Source organism: Danio rerio, chromosome 15, assembly GCF_049306965.1.
Source record: "Danio rerio strain Tuebingen ecotype United States chromosome 15, GRCz12tu, whole genome shotgun sequence".
In the NCBI taxonomy this organism is placed as follows: domain Eukaryota; kingdom Metazoa; phylum Chordata; class Actinopteri; order Cypriniformes; family Danionidae; genus Danio; species Danio rerio.
This window is the reverse complement of record NC_133190.1, coordinates 37,086,420-37,103,963: the sequence shown is the minus strand read 5'-3', so window position 1 is coordinate 37,103,963 and position 17,544 is coordinate 37,086,420.

Here is a 17,544-nt window from a genome sequence, read left to right as displayed (position 1 = left end):
AAATATGTTGTAAAAAATAATAGTTTTATGTTTTATTTTGGTTTTTAAAAATGTAATTTATCACTGCGGGCGATACGGTGGCTCAGTGTTTAACACTGTCACCTCACAGCAAGAAGTTGCTGGGTGGAGTCCCGGCTGGGTCAGTTGGCATTTCTGTGTGGAGTTTGCATGTTTTTCTCGTGCTCGCGTGGGTTTCCTCCAGGTGCTTCGGATTCCCCCACAAGTCCAAAGACATGCGCTATAGGTGAACTCAAAAAACTATATTGGCCACAGTGTATGTGTGTGAATGAGTGTGTATGGATGTTTCCCAGTACTGGGTTGCAGCTGGAAAGGCATTCGCTGTGTAAAACATATGCTGGATAAGTTGGCGGTTCATTTTGCTGTGGCGATCCCTGATGAATAAAAGGACTAAGCTAAAGGAAAATTAATAAATGAATTTATCATTGCGACGCAAAGCTGAATTTGCATCATTATTTTTATTTCATAAATTATGATGTCACATGATCCTACAGAAAAAAAAATTATATTTACTGTGCTCAGAATTTCTTATGACAACAATTGTGATCCATTAACCATCTATTGGGCATCGTCATTTATAAATGACCAGGGGCGGACTGGGACAAAAAATCAGCCCTGGCACTGTTGCCACACCAGCCCACATTACCACACCGACACAGCCCCACCCACGGACATGCACATTCACTATTTATTTTGGTGTACAGATGGTGAAATAATATGACATTCTTGCCAGATTTTAATTATGTCCGGGTAACCTTGGATTGGGTCGGCCCATCTTGAAACCAGGCAGCAGTTGCCGATTGGGCCAAATGCTTAACATTTATTATTATTATTTTTATTATTATCATCATCATAATATTACATCTAGCAAGAGATAAAAGCTGTCTGCACTTAAAAACAATACATATTAAAAAAAAAAAAAAACTGACCGGCCCACACTTAAAAATTGGTCCGGCCCTTCAGGCATTTGCCAGAATTGCCAGATGGCCAGTCTTCCCCTGTAAATGACACTAAGAAAATTCAATTTTTAAAAACACTAATGATAATTAAGCAATAAAATTACATCTTATGCCGAGTTCAGACTGATTTTCAAAGTAGTTGTTTCACAGATGTTTTCATAATGCATGACTATCTGGGCTAGCGTTTTGTCGCTGCTTTTTTTTACACTGCAAGATGGATCAGCGACAGGGGCTTTCACATTGCATGACTTTACAATAGGAAGAATCACCGAAAACTTTGGTCTCACAACCAAAAATACATAGTATATCTTTTGTTATTTACTACATAACGAGAAAAAAAACCCTTTAATGGGGTAGAAAATGTACATATTTGCTCACCTGTGTTTGAAGGGAATTAGCAATTTCTCCTCAACTTTCTTTTTTGACTCTGTTGTGATATTGCTCAGATGACATGTCAAACAGACACGGGTGCTCCTGCCAAATTTACACTAGTTTTTCCTCCATTTCTTTTGTCCAGATAAACTGAAAATGAATCCCCCAACCTCCTGCTGGCCTGCAGGTACACACACACTAGTGGATGCTACTCTCTCATTGGCTGTAGGCGATCGCTGATGTTATTTTCAGTCAAAACTCATTTCACACTGCATGATTTGAATCGCTGACAGCTCCAGATATTTAGCATGCCAAATATCTCACAGGCATTGGCGACTCATTGGTGATTCTCTCAGATCGCGTCTTTAGTAATGTCGCATGAAATCTCCTTTAGCAAATAAAATTTAAAGATAGTTGCTATTTGCTTTAAAAAAATTGGAAAACAGGAACTAAATGAGACATCAGCACACATTAGGTGACATGCTCTCAAGGCAAGATGGTGAGTTTATTTTAAACTATAAAATCTATACAAATCTTAACTAAAAAAATATATTGTACATTTTAGGATGTTTTCTAAAGATTTGTGTAATTTTTTTATACACAATTTAGAATAACTTAAAAACACTAAAGTTCCTGGGTCCTGTAAAATTGACCTTTTAGGGATATTTTCTGTGTAGCTGTCAATGTTGTTCAGTACTGATGCAGTGTAAGAGTTTTTATGTCTGTGTTCTAGGTTGATGGTAATAAGTTTTATGGAGGACAGAGAACCTGTACATATTACTGAAGGTAGTGATGATAGTTTCAAGTTGAGGAGGACAGTAACACAAAATAAAACATGATACAGTAGGCCTCCTGTTTGAAATTTGAAGTATTGTAAAAGACATTATTACAATATTTCTTTTGGAACTCTAAATTTGCTGTGTAAAACATATGCTGGATAAATTGGCGGTTCATTCCACTGTGGTGACCCCTGATGAATAAACATACTAAGCCGAAGCGAATGAATGAATAATAAAAAATAAAAAAAAGCTTTGCTAGGATGAGCAAACAGACTAAGTTCACTTCCGCCAGAGTTGTATTTGCCCTTACATTTTTATGTGTATTTTTTAATGATAACACAATCTTTATAATTACTAATTATTATCTTAATGTTACCAATATATGGTTATTTCCAAGAAAGAAACTATTTATAATGCATGATGGACAGTAACATGTATTTTACAAATGTGCCGTCATATTGTTATTGGGCTAGTTTTTGTTGCAGGAACCTGTCAACCCTGCACTACTTGCATTCCCAGGCCCAAAATTCAGGGCTGCGTTCGAAACCACCTATTACTCAATAAGTACTGCATTTGAATTTGATTGTACTACTCGTCCATTAGAAAAGTACGTTCTATACGGTATAAAAGTGAGCAGTATTAATGCAACTCAGACATATTACATCTGTCATTTTGTCATGATCGTGTGACCTACCCACATCAGTTGCGTCACTTCACTCCCATTCATGAACTCTCTCGCGGGGCATAATGGGATAGCGTAGCGTCCATCGGATGTGCACTGAGGAGTCTTGCCATAAGTAGTAGATCATCCGGGTACTTCACATACTGTTTTTAAATACTATGAATTCAGACATACTGTAGTACTACTTGCCTCGCATACTACTTTTAGCTTACTATATAGTATGGAAGTAGGCAATTTCAGACACGGCCTCTATGTTTAGTGAATGAACAGCCCAAAGTAACACAAAAAGGTCCATATTTTTGTTTGAAATTATGTAATGTAAAGCTAACTTTAGTTAGCTACTAAAATCCTTTTTTGAATAATACATTCATTTATTTTCTTGTCAGCTTAGTCCCTTTATTAATCCGGGATCACCACAGCGGACTGAACCGCCAACTTATCCAGCAAGTTTTTACACAGCAGATGCCCTTCCAGCCACAACCCATCTCTGGGAAACATCCAAACACACACTCATACGGACAATTTAGCCTACCCAATTCACCTATACCGCATGTCTTTGGACTGTGGGGTAAACCGGAGCACCCGGAGGAAACCCACGCGAAGGCAGGGAGAACATGCAAACTCCACACAGAAATGCCAACTGAGCCGAGGTTCGAACCAGCAACCTTCTTGCTGTGAGGCGACAGCACTACCTATTGCGCCACTGCCTCGCCCCTTTTGAATAATAGTAGGCTAATAATTTCTTTTAAAAAAAAGTACTAGTAGATGTTATCATGGCTGTGTCTCAACAAATTACACCAATCTGTCCTTGCAGGCTCAAATTTACACCCTGTGTTTGCCAGGAGTCTCTTTATGGCTTCTTTTTACTTTTTGAGTGAACGTTTTTACACACGCTTTGTGATCCCTGGCGTTTCCGCTACATCCACATGCGGTCGGCTTTATTTCCTGTCAAAATATCTAGAGTTTTGATTTCTTTCGCTTTGTTCTGCGGTGGAAAGAGGACTATAACACATGCTTGGCAAATGCCTCTTCGAATTTCCAGATTCCAGAGAAAGTGGAGAATCTCATTTCATTGTTTCATAATGCAATTCTAATGAAGCGCTCGCGTATACCTTTGAGATCGTCCTACGCTTGGCTTTCCGGCGAGAAGTTACTATACACCCCCGTCTGTCTGACAAACCTCCCTATTGTTCCCTAAATCATCTATTGTGTTAAAACTCGGCCAAGCGAGCTGACAATGAAGGATGTCTCAGTGAAGAGCTGCGTTTTTATGGTCATCCACATCTGCAACATGCTGAGGAAATGACCAGTTATCAGAAAGTTTCATGAAGACTTTTCACTTTGTCCCCCCAAAATCTCAGTGTGTCTTTTTAGACGGGCAGATGTTGGTCAGACAGGAAGTTTCTTTGTCCGTAATGAATCTCAGGAGAGGTTTTGGATGGAGGCTGGACCTGGATCTGTCTGTTCAGCTTAAACCTTACGCTCCTGCTTATGTAACCCTCATACGCTCAGTAAAACTCGCCTGAGATTCATCATGTATGCATATAAAAAAGTCTGAGTGATCGTTTTGATGCTAATATGAAACGAAAGGGTGTTGAAATCACTATCTTTAGGGGTTGTGATTATTTGCACGTACAAAGTTTTTTTGGTATGGGAACTTGTAATTGGAATTTGGTGTCAACATGTTAAGACTGCTTCTACCCCTTGTTAAAAGAAATCTCAATAGGAGTTTTAGGGTGCCTTCAATCCTGTTTTGTTCTGAAACAGGGATTAAAATTGCTACAGTGTTGCTTTTTGTTCTAGGTGCGGTTCGCTTTCACAAGGCAAAGTTTCTAAACGGACCAAAATAGCTACAACAGAAACATATGAGTTAACTCTCCTCACATTGGTCAGAGTTTCTCCTCTGTCATGCGTCTTTATTTTAATTTATGATGATTAGCAATAAGACATTATAAGCGGAAAGCTAAGCTTTAATTTTTAATGGTGACACCCACAGACATCGTCACCAAATATAAATCAGAGGTAAGACTTTCTCATACAGAGCCGTTGGCTAAAATTTTGCATTATAGGCTTTACATTATAGGGAGAAATAACAGATAAACCATGACTGCCGTTCAGTCAATTTCAATCAAAACGGATAACCAGCTTTCGTTAATAGTTAGGATGCTTTCACTTTCGTGATTGACATGAAACGCACATTTATCGATAGGAATGACATCCCTCCCTGCTTATGACTCTCTCTTCATATAGCTGTATATATGCCTATTACATATCCATTATACACTGGGATTTAACTTAGCCAGGCTCGGATTGTTTTGCTTTCTCACCACAATCGATCCGCTCCAGAGTTCATTACAATCGAGCTGAGACCACCTCATTCTAGCGATCTCGGACCGATTACTTTGGCGCAGATCTGAGCGTGATTGCTGGATTTACATATGCCAAACGAACCGCGCTAACTAAGAAAACGTGCCAGGTTCTGAAACAAAAATCTAGGTGTGAAAGCACCCTTAGTTTATCCTGTAGAATCTTATTGGAATCCTATTGGACTTTGTGAGTTTTAGTTGGTTCTTGAAGATTTTAATTGTGTCTTATAATCTTATTATTCATTCCAATACAATGTATGTATTCATGGTACAAGGCAAATGAGAGCATAAGTAATGTTTCAACAATAACAAGGCCGACAAAGACTGACAATTAAATATAAGCACAAGATTTGTGCAGTTTTTCAGGTAAAAAAAATTGTGGATTCAACTTTGCTTTTAAATCATTTAACTCATTGCAAGCCATTGATTATCCCACTTATTCCAAGGTTTAGATTGGTTAAAAGTATCAATGCGTGTTGCAGCACAATATTTGCTAACACTTTATTTTGAGGGTCCATTTCAGTATTAGTAGACTGCCTGCTTAATATCTGTTGATACTGATGCTAAACAGACATTAACTGACTATAAGAAACATGCAAGTACATGTCAACTTACACTAACCTTAACTCCAACCCTAACCCCAACTAACAGTCTACTTATACTCTAATGAGAATTAGTTGACCTGTTAATCTAATGTCACTTAAATTAAACAAACGGACCATCAAAATAAAGTGTGACCCAATATTTGAGCAAATATTCACCAGTCACAACATATTAGATCTCTCTGCTTTAAAACTGAGAGAGGAGATCATGTGTCTTTGCGTAAATGACACATGCATATCTAATAGCTCATAGTAACATGTGTTAGCTATCCCTTTGTAAATATTTTTGAGCATATTTGTGAGTTGGTTGTTCCCATCGCCTCGATGTGTTCTTGAGATCACAGACTATTTAGCCTACCCAATTTACCTGTACCACATGTCTTTGGAGTGTGGGGGAAACCGGAGCACCCGGAGGAAACCCACGCGAACGCAGGGAGAACATGCAAACTCCATACAGAAACGCCAACTGAGCCGAGGCTCGAACCAGCGACCTTCTTGCTGTGAGGCGAACGTGCTACCCACTGCGCCACTGCATCGCCTGTTTTTTATTTATGTAAACCATACAACACTTACTATCACAATCATCAGCACTTTTGATAGTTTATTTTACAGACTTTTGCTGTTCTTCTATTGGAATTTTCATTCCAAAATAGCCGCCGCACCATTTAGTGGCTGTTTCCCAAATGACACTAGAGTGTCACCTCCTTGTGATTCTATGCTCTTTGCTGGAACTACCTCTGCATTAAACGATTTTATTGCATGCTTTCCTATCAATCAAAAGCAAGAATTTCAACATACCATGGAGTAAAATAAAACATTGTAACCATTTCATTTATTTAATGATCTTATTATTTTTTTCAATGTTTACATTGTTGAATTCAAGCTCCACAACAAAAATCTAAACAGTTCCAATTGTTTAGTGTACAGTGGAAAAGTGTACATCTGAGGTTCTTAAAAATGTAACATTGATTTCCAACTTACTGTAGACCTATTTTGGAACCCATGTGGGTCCCACTAAGATCCTAGCTATTTATGGCTTGTTCTATAGGAATGGTTCCAAAATACGATAGAAATTAGGATAAGAATGTGGTACAGCTTTGTATTAGAATCCTGTAGAATCCTGAAATAAAAAAACAGGGTCAGACATTTAAATGGGGTTGTTTAAAAAAAATTTAAAAAACTCCTCAAATTCAACATGGTGTTCACACTAAACTAAACTAAACTAAACTAAACTAAACTAAACTAAACTAAACTAAACTAAACTAAACTAAACTAGACTAAACTAAACTAAACTAAACTAAACTAAACTAAACTAAACTAAACTAAACTAAACTATACTGTGATTTTTGTGATTAAAATGAAAGAAAGAGTAAATGAATGAGGAAATGGAAACTGAGGCTGATTAATTTTACTTTGATAAACCTTGTAACCAATCACACATTTATGTCGAGCACATTAACACAATGGTGAATCAGTCACTATACTGTGGCTGAGAGCTCAAACACACTGCAGGTTAAAAAAAGCACATGCAAATAGAAAAACACTAACAAACGGAGAAAACTTCTTTATTAATTTGACAACACACACACAGACATATAAAACTGCAGGTTACCCCCCCCCCCCCCAAATTTGCATAAATTTGCATAACTCTTAATCTGATTAACTAAGCGTTATTTCTTTCATTTTAGTGGAAATTTTGTATACTTTTGGGGGCTCAAATAGTTTTAGCTTGCTTTCCATAAAAATGTATAGCATCCAGGTTTGAATCAGAGTGAATATACATATGATAATAGAATATTTTTTTATTATTTATGTGTGTATAAAAACTATTCCATCAATGTCTTTACAGTCTTAAGACGGCACTTAGATCTGGCAGGAGCGGTCGGGACTTTCAAGTGGATGCCGAAGTGTTTGAACATCCTTCAATTGTCCAGAGTCTGCGTCACGAGGATGGAGACGGGATTGAGATTAAACCACAGGCTTGATTAGAGGATGATGGGATTGTCCTGCAGCAAAATGGGGAAATGCTCAAGAGCTCCACTTCCAAAGAACAGCCAAAATAATGCAGTAATGCCTCCCTCGAGAAATTGAGTGTGTTTGTGTTTTTGTTTGTATGTTCATGTGTGTGTGTTTTAGCAAGGAGAAATATTCAGGGGTCAGTGAGTTTCGCTCGCCTGGATCACAGCATGACTGACAGCATAAAGAGGTAAACCTGCTATTTTAGCTTGGCTCTCTTCTGACGGGTGATTCTTGTCTGTTTAATGGAAATTATGTTCGCCTTACCAAAATAGGCATTTAGTGGTACCATTGCTGCCACTCGGGACAAACATCATTATGTTGTCAATTTATATCATAGTGGTTTTTTTATATATATTGTTTAGTGCCTTAAAAGTAAATCAAAATAAAATCAATTCTAATAAGTTATTGTACATTATTGTACATGAAATCATAAGTTATAAACAAGCTAATGCAATTATATTAATTATATAAACAATAGAAATTATATTTATTATGTGTTTATTATAAAATAAAATATCCTTTAATATATTTATGAAATATTTAAATTATATGTTATGTATTATTATTATTATATATAAACTATATAATATATTTAATATTTGTTACAATATTTGTTTTTTTATTATTTAAGTATAAACTAGAAAAAATATATAAATAATTATAAATAATAACATAAATATAAATAATTAAAAAATAAATATCCAAAATAATTCTCAAACGTGTATTTTATGGTCATTTATAAATTCTGAATATTTTTTTTACACGTATTTAATTTAGCTCTACCATTAGAAATACATATTTAATAGCAAATCCAGCAGCTTTTATCTATTCACTGAAATGCCGTTATCATACTGTATGTCAAACAAAATGATCTATTGTAAGTGGTTTAAAAGACACAGTACATGTTCTATATTTGAGAGTCAGAATATCAGATATTTTACAATATAATTAGACCGTTTGTCAATATTTGCAGTATGTTTGTGAGAAGAGAATAAATTAACATGTTGTAAGTCCAGCAGATTTCTTCTCTCCACTAAAATAGCATCATCATGTATCAAATATTAGGATATTTTGTAAGCATTTCAAAAAACGCAGTACATGTTCTTACACATATTTGAGAGTCAGAATTTAAATATTTCACAATATAGTTCTGAGGTTTGTCAGTATTTGCTTGAAGTTTGATGGAAGCTGACAAACTAACATATTGTATATCCAGCAGCTTTAATCTATTTACTAAAATGTCATTATTATATATCATATAATATGATCCATTTAACAGTTTAAAAGGCGCAGTACATGTTCTTACACATATTTGAGAGTCAGAATTCAGATATTTTACAATATTATTAGGACATTTGTCAATATTTCCAGGAAATTTGACGAAATAACATGTAAATCAAGCAGCATTTATCACTAAAATGGTGTCTTCATATATCAAATAATATGATTCATTTAACAGTTTAAACGACATGTTCTTACACACATTTGAGAGCCAGAATATCAGATATTTCACAATATAATCGAGGAGGTTTGTGATAATGATAATGTTATCATTGTCTCTGGCTGTATTCGCACAATATGTATCATCAGGTGACATTTTCTTCACATTTTCTGTAAAGCTAAGAGATCCGCTCTAATAGTGTAATGTTTATTTGTTAAGGCCACACTTTGGGCCCTATCATACACCCGGCGCAATGTGGCGCAGGGCGCAGCGCAATAGTCTTTTGGTAGTTTAGGCGTTCTGGTCTAAAAAAGAAGGCGTTCTGAGGCGCACTGCTGGCGCGTTGCTATTTTGGGAAACTAAAATAGATTTTTCATTAGACCAAAACAAACCCGGTCTAAACTGCAGCGCAGAGTTGCGCCTCGCTTACACACTGCTTAATACACACAAGAGAGCAATAGGCAAATATCTTTGTATGCAAGAGATTCACTTGTTTTGTTGTTTCTGGAGTGTCAGAATAGCTTAAAGTCCCCGCCCCTTTTCTGGAAAGCAGCAGCTCATTTGCATTTAAAGGGACCTGCATGCTTTTTTATTTGTTTTCAGACTGAAATATTGGCAAATTTAACAGGCTGTATTAAATGATATGTGTATGGAAACTTCGCAGGGATTTATTTGACATCATAATGAGATAATATATCCCCTTTAATGTGCGTCATTCTTCAACTCGACTGCCACAGTGTCTAAAGACAGAGTCCAGCATGGCCTGTGGGTTTTTTTGTCCTGATGAAGTTCTGCCTCACATTGAGAATCCATTAGTCTGCTATAGGAAGAAACCTCCCAAGCTCCCTATTAAGGACAGGGAGTCTCCGGCTCTCAGGGATTTGGCCTTCGTCATTGGCACCGACAGCGAGAAGGAAGCCATTAAATCATAAAATCTTGACTTTGCTTTTAGAAATGAAGGGATTTATTAAAACAGTATGGTGGGCTAGGGGGTACAAAAGACTTTTTTTTAATGTGATGCTTTTGGCTGTCAGAGAGTTGGAACGCATTTGTGGTGCGACGAAACTAATTGAAGCGTGTGACAAACAGCAGAAAGAGTCAAATATTTTGTTATGATTTATTAGAGGCTAATTGTACCACCAACAGAAGGAACATGCTGGAAGGGTTTTATTGTGTTTGGTCGGTGAAAGAGGACGAACGTTTGTTAACCGCAAATCTCAGATCATCTCTCAGGCTATGATTAATTTTAATGCTGCAGGGGAGATTAGTGTCTGGTAGTGTTTTATTTTCATTTGTTTCTATTCATTTATTCTTCATTTAATTATTTTATTAATCATATGACCATTATATAATTTTATTGATTATTATTAAATGGTTTGATTATTATTGATTATTTTTTGTCATTTTATTGCGCTCATTTTTCATTATTACTAATTATTGCTTTATTATTAATTTTTTTTTTTTTTTCCAGTGACTGGATCTAACTAGATAGTTACTAATGCTTTATTGGATCTGCTATTTCTAAAGCTAATTTAAGTGTTGTTGTTTTTTGTTTTAAGTAAAAGTTTGTAAAGATTATATTTTTATTTGATTATGCATAGATATTTAATTATATTACATTAAAATACTAAAATATTAAATACTAAAACTAAAATATTCACTTCTTAATATCCTCAAAAAATACCAGTTTTCCATTCCCTAACATTTTGTTATTTTAAAGAGGTTCACAAAAAGCAATTAGGCAGAGCTTTCAGAAATATAATAATATCTTTATTTTAATAAATATTATTTATTTTTCAATATCACTGTTTATTTTTCTATCTATCTATCTATCTATCTATCTATCTATCTATCTATCTATCTATCTATCTATCTATCTATCTATCTATCTATCTATCTATCTATCTATCTATCTATCTATCTATCTATCTATCTATCTATCTATCTATCTGTCTCTCTCTCTGTCTGTCTGTCTGTCTGTCTGTCTGTCTGTTTATATATATATATATATATATATTAATAAATATATATATATATATATATATATATATATATATATATATATATATATATATATATATATATATATATATATCAAAATAAAGCTGTATTAAAATGTCTAATTATTATTAATACATAAATGTAAATGTAAAATGTGAAAATAAACATAATATGTAGTCTAATATTTCATAATAATATTTAGATTATTCAATTATGTCAATTATGTAACAGTTTTTCTCATTTGGTTTGGCTCATTTCCTGAAACAGGAGTTACATTCCCAACACTATAAGATTGTTGTGTAAAACAGTCTTACAGTTCAGCACAACACTATAGCTCACTTGCAAAAGCTCCTATTTTTCCCAAAACTGTTCACTCGTGTCAAAACTAAATTTCCTTCTCCTTTAAACAGTCAGTGCCCCCAAAATCATTTGTTCCATTGGCATTGCGTAAGCACTGCAAGTCAAAATGTTTAGTTGTTTTGTCACTATCGCAGAGGACCATTGAAATATCCCTCATGTCCACCTTTCAGTCTTAGCCCAGTTTTTGAAAATGGTTACTCTACTGTTTTTTTTGTCTTTTGACAGAATGCAATTGTGTAAAAACCTAAATAAAATAAGTAGCCTCTAAGGTTTGACATCTCACATTGCACTCATACTGCCAAGGAAATTGTAACCCTTATCAATTACACACATAAAGTAATTTCCATACATCAGAATAAAACAAAATATACTGTCATAAAAACACACAAACAAAAAACAATGAAAATGATATGCAGCCTACAGTGCTTGATTGATCATCTGAGATGTATGAAATTCCTCCTTTTTTAGTCAAGTTCTAGTTTCACCTGACTGTCAGTTCTTGACTAATTTTGACAATTGAACAGACTATTGCGCATGTGATGACTTATACAATGAAATGACGCTGTCATATTTTGAAGAGAACAACCATTGAACTGAGAATCATCAGTCAGTTCAGATCAACTAGATCTATTCACTTGAAAATTGTGCTAAATGTCGGCTACCTGTTCTTAATCATTTGCAAAGATTTACTTAGACATTTGCAATTTGATGAAATGAATGAGAAACTCAAATCTGTTGTGAACAATTGCCAAGTAGTTTGGAGGTTTGTCCATGTTGTTTTGAGAATGTAATTCCTGTTTTAGGAATGATCCAAACCAATAGAGAAAAACTGTATTAAACTAAAATGATTTAATAATTTAATTCACTTTTTGCAATATTATCTATATTTAATATCTTAAGAGTTATTTAAATTAGCTTTTTATTACACTTAAACTACATTACAATAACAAATAATTGCATGTTTAACCAAAAGCAGCAGGTTCAAAAGTTTGTGAGATTTGATGTTAAAAAAATGATTTTTAAAGAGTGACAAGAGAACAATTATTAATTGCATTTATAAATCCCTAAATATTTTTTAATAAATTAAATACTTAATTACATATTTATGTACTCATTTAGAAAAATAAAATACAAAATTGCAGTTTAGATTTAAATTATATTCAAAAATATATGTTTGATTTTTCAACAAAAGCTAAAGCTACAAAAATACCATAATAGTTGCATTCTGCTCATTCTTAAATCAATTTAAATTAAAGTCATCGTAATTAATTGTGTGAATCTACTGTCATCTCTAAGAAATCAGATAAATCTTAAAAGAATGTCTATATGTCCATATGATTTTGACATGCTTTCAAAATCTACTTTTGAGCGTGTGTTTGCTCAACAGCTGCTGACATTAGCGTTGACTGTATACAAACTCATTCTTGCTTTTCAGCTGTTTGTAAATCTTCTGTGCCCTGTGGGGAAATTATTCTTATAAAAAGGCTCATAAAGCTCACAGTGAGCTTCTGTCTTTTGCATAATATGAGCCACGCTTTATAGTGTATATCAGATGGAGGCTTTTCCAAATCATTTCTACAGCTGAATTACAGAAGATGAAATGTACGTATTTATTTATTTATTTAGTTCAAGTCAACAGCTTAACACTTTAAGTTCAAATGTTCAAAGGTTTTCAAAGTTAATTTTCGAAATCAATGATAAAAAAAGGTTAACTCGAATTACATATAGATGTATAATACAATATATATTGTTTAATTAAAACATTTAAATTTAAATCTTTAACGTTTGCTCTTTCAACGTTAATTAACGATTGGGACATTAAAAAGTCTTTTATTATTATTATTAGTTTTTACTAAAAACAAACCATATAATAATTCAAGTTTTTCAATTAGTTCAAACCCTTTTAAAGCTGAATTTTACAAACCAAGCATTAAAAGTGGCACAGACCAGCTTTAATCTGAGTTTCATGAGCCAAGGGAGGGAATAAAATAGTTAGTTTCACTTACACCAAACCAAATAAAGTTATTTCAGAAAGTTTAAATATGCAATGAAGTCAATCTGTACAAATCGACAGTGAAATAACACATATTGTTCATTTGTATCCTTGTATTTTAGTTTACATTTAGTGTCAATGCTTTTATAGGTTAAAGATGATTCAAAGATTAAAACAAAACAAAAAATACAGATTTTGAAAAAAACAGATAATCATTTTAAGTTGAGTAAAAAAAAAATTAAATGAAGTTTATCACCCTTTAGAAGCTGAATTTTACAAACCAAGAATTAAAAGTGGCACAATATTTCACAACCCAAGGGAGAAAGTTAATTTCACTAAAAACAAATAGACATTTAAATGAAGGTTTTTCAAAAAGTCAATTTGTACAAAATCGACAGTTAAATAACACATTTATTCATATGCGTGTATTTAAGTTTACATTTAGTGTCAATGCTTTTATTTAGGTTAAAGATGAATCCCCCCCCCCCCATCCAAAAAAAATTACAGCGATTTTGGTGAAAAACAAACCTAATAGTCATTTCAATTTAAGTAAAAAAAAATTTTTTTTAGTTTTATCTCCTTTTTAAAGCTGAATTTTACAAACTAAGAATTAAAAATGGCACAGACCAGCTTTAATCTGAGTTTCACAAGCCAAGGGAGGAAATAAACAGTTGATTTCACTGCAAACAAACCGGATAAACGTTTAAATTAAGTTATTTGGGAAATTTAAGATATTTAATAAAGTCAATCTGTACAAATCGACAGTCATATAACACATGTTGTTTATTCCTATGCTTGTATTTAAGTTCAAAATATTTTTTCAATGCTTTTTTCAGTTCACAGATCAGTTTCACTACTCAAGTGGGAAAAAACTAGCAAATTGACTTTAAATGGTACAAATGGACAAACAATTTATTAATTATTTAAATGCTACAATTAACGGCGTGTTAATTAACAACAAACAGAGAGGAAGTGCTACTCACCGAGTCTCTGCGATTGTAGAGTTGAATCTGATCGTCGCTCGTCTTCCCTTCTCACTAAATAAGGCCTCGAATCTTTTTTTTTTTCTCCATCTGCTAAAGTGATTTCCCTCAACAAGGCATCTGATTTCCTCTGCGTCTCTTCCCCGTGAGCTGAGAAAGGTCTTGTTGTGCGTCTGTATCTGAAGCCTTTGGGACGTGTTGAATGGTGGTGCTGTTATTTCTGCAGGCCGGCGATGAGCACTGCTTTTTCTGATTAAAACCATGATACACGGTCACCAACGCAAATTGCAGCTGATGGATATTCCATGAAATATCCTTTATTCCTTTTTAGTGGATAGCGGTTTATGAGGAATTTACAGGGGGATATTTACTGTATATATATATATATATATATATATATATATATTTTTTTTTTTTTACATAGAATTTGCGGGGATATTACCTTAGTATTTTATATATAGTTTAAGTGGGATACTTACTGAATATTTTTGTGTTTACATAGAATTTATGGGGATATTTACTGAAAATTTTTTTGCATAGAATTTAAGTGAGATATTTACAGATTTTATTACATAGAATTTATGTATGATATATATACTGAATATCTGTGGTCAAAAGATTGGGATCAGCACGCATTTCCAAATTTAGTTAAAATACAGTTAAATGCAGATTTTTTTTTACAATTTAATCAAGCTTTTCTTAATAAATATAGTTTAAAATTTATTTATTTTTCCTGTGATTTAGTGCTGAATTTTCAACATCATTACTACCACAGTCTTAATTCAATTCAAGTTTATTTGTGTAGTGCTTTTTACAAAATTATTGTTTCAAAGCAGCTTTGCAAAAGGTGCACATTATTGCATTACAATAAAATTTAGGAAAATTTAAGGTTATTAATTACCTTAACTCTCTTATCTAGGTCTTTAGTATCACATAATCCGTCAGAAATCATTGTATTAAAATGATTATACAATATACCAGATAACTGGTATTGTAGACTGTAAGTGTGTATGTAAGACGATAAAGGGGTTTTCAAGGATTTAGACTATAAGTGTAATTTAGCTTTATTTTTTCAGTGCATTAGAGTGTGTTCTGTTTAAATAAGCTGGAAATAATAACTATTAGTTTTTACCAGGATTTACAGAAGACATTCATTAAAATGTAGTTATGTACTAAAAGTCTTGTTAGCCATATTTAATAATCAGTTGATGGTGTTTTGAAAGACGCTGTCAAAATGGGATTAAATTAATAATAAATTGTCCATTTACTGTATGTCTTCATACTGTGGCACTCTTGTTCAAAATTGTCAAGCTGTACCTGCTTTTAAAGAAGTTTTTAATCTTTTAAAATATAATAACATTTGGTGTGGTAAAAATGAAATGTATTTTAAATAAAATAAAATATAAAAATATAATAAAATATAAAATAATTACTTTTATTGTGCAGGAATTAGTTTATAATTCTTAGTGGCTATAAAATTTAAGTAACTCCAAAGACGTTTGTTATGTTGAAAAAGATTTTAGCTTTAAATTAATGTTATTTTTTAACTTTTGGTTTATCAAAAAAATGTGTCGTTTTCACTAAAATATTAGGCACCAAAGTTTTTAGCATTTTTAATAATAAACAAATTAAGAGTAATATAATACAATTCAATACAATACAATACAATACAATACAATATAATATAATATAATATAATATAATATAATATAATATAATATAATATAATATAATATAATATAATATAATATGATATGATATGATATAATACGATATAATATAATATAATATAATATAATATAATATAATATAATATAATATAATATAATATGATATAATATAATATAATATAATATAATATAATGTAATATAACCCTCCGGGTTCTCTGGTTTCCCCCACAGTCCAAAGACATGTGCTATAGGTGAATTGAATAAGCTAAACTGGCCGTAGTGTATGAGTGTGTGTGGACGTTTCCTAGTACTGAGTTGCAGCTTGAGAGGCATTAGCTGTTTAAAACATATGCTGGATAAGTTCCTTTTGCTGTGGCGACTCCTGATGAATAAAGGGACTAAACGGAAGGAAAATGAATGAACGAATATTATATGATTATACATACAGTAATGTTAATTATAATAGTTTACATTATTCTTCATGTTTGACACAATTTTTAAATGCAGAAACAGACTTTATACTAACTTCACACTTAACAAACAGTACTGTACAGCTTCTACTTCAAACATTTAGAAATAATTACAATTTCTGTATTTTAATTTTAAATCTTCATTCTTCAGTTCATCATATTTATTTATATATACAGTGCCAGTAATTCATCCATTTAGAAATCATTTGTGTGAGTTGTGTGTATGTACACGTATATACAGTCAGAATTATTAGCCCCCCTGAATTATCAGTCCCCCTGTTTAACAGAGAGAAGATTTCTTCAACACATTTCTAAACATAATATTTTTAATAACATATTTCTAATAATCGATTTATTTTATCTTTGCCATGATGACAGTAAATAATATTTGACTAGATATTTTTCTAGACACTTCTAAACAGCCAAAAATGATAATTAAGGCGTAACTAGGTTAATTAGGTTAACTAGGCAGGTTAGGGTAATTAGGCAAGTTATTGTATAACCATTGTTTGTTCTGTAGACTATCAAAAAAAAAAAAAATAGCCTAAAGGGGCTAATAATTTTGACCTTAAAATGGTGTTTAAAAAATTAAGAACTGCTTTTATTCTCGCCAGATAAAACAATTAAGACTTTCTCCAGAAGAGAAAATATTATCAGACATACTGTGAAAATGTCCTGGCTCTATAAAACATAATTTGGGAAATATTTAAAAAAGAGAAAAAAAAATCAAAGGGGGGCTAATAATTCTGACCACAATATATATAATAAATATAAAATAAATTATAAACAAAGATATAAAATTACAAAAATGCTAAATATATCTTTCTA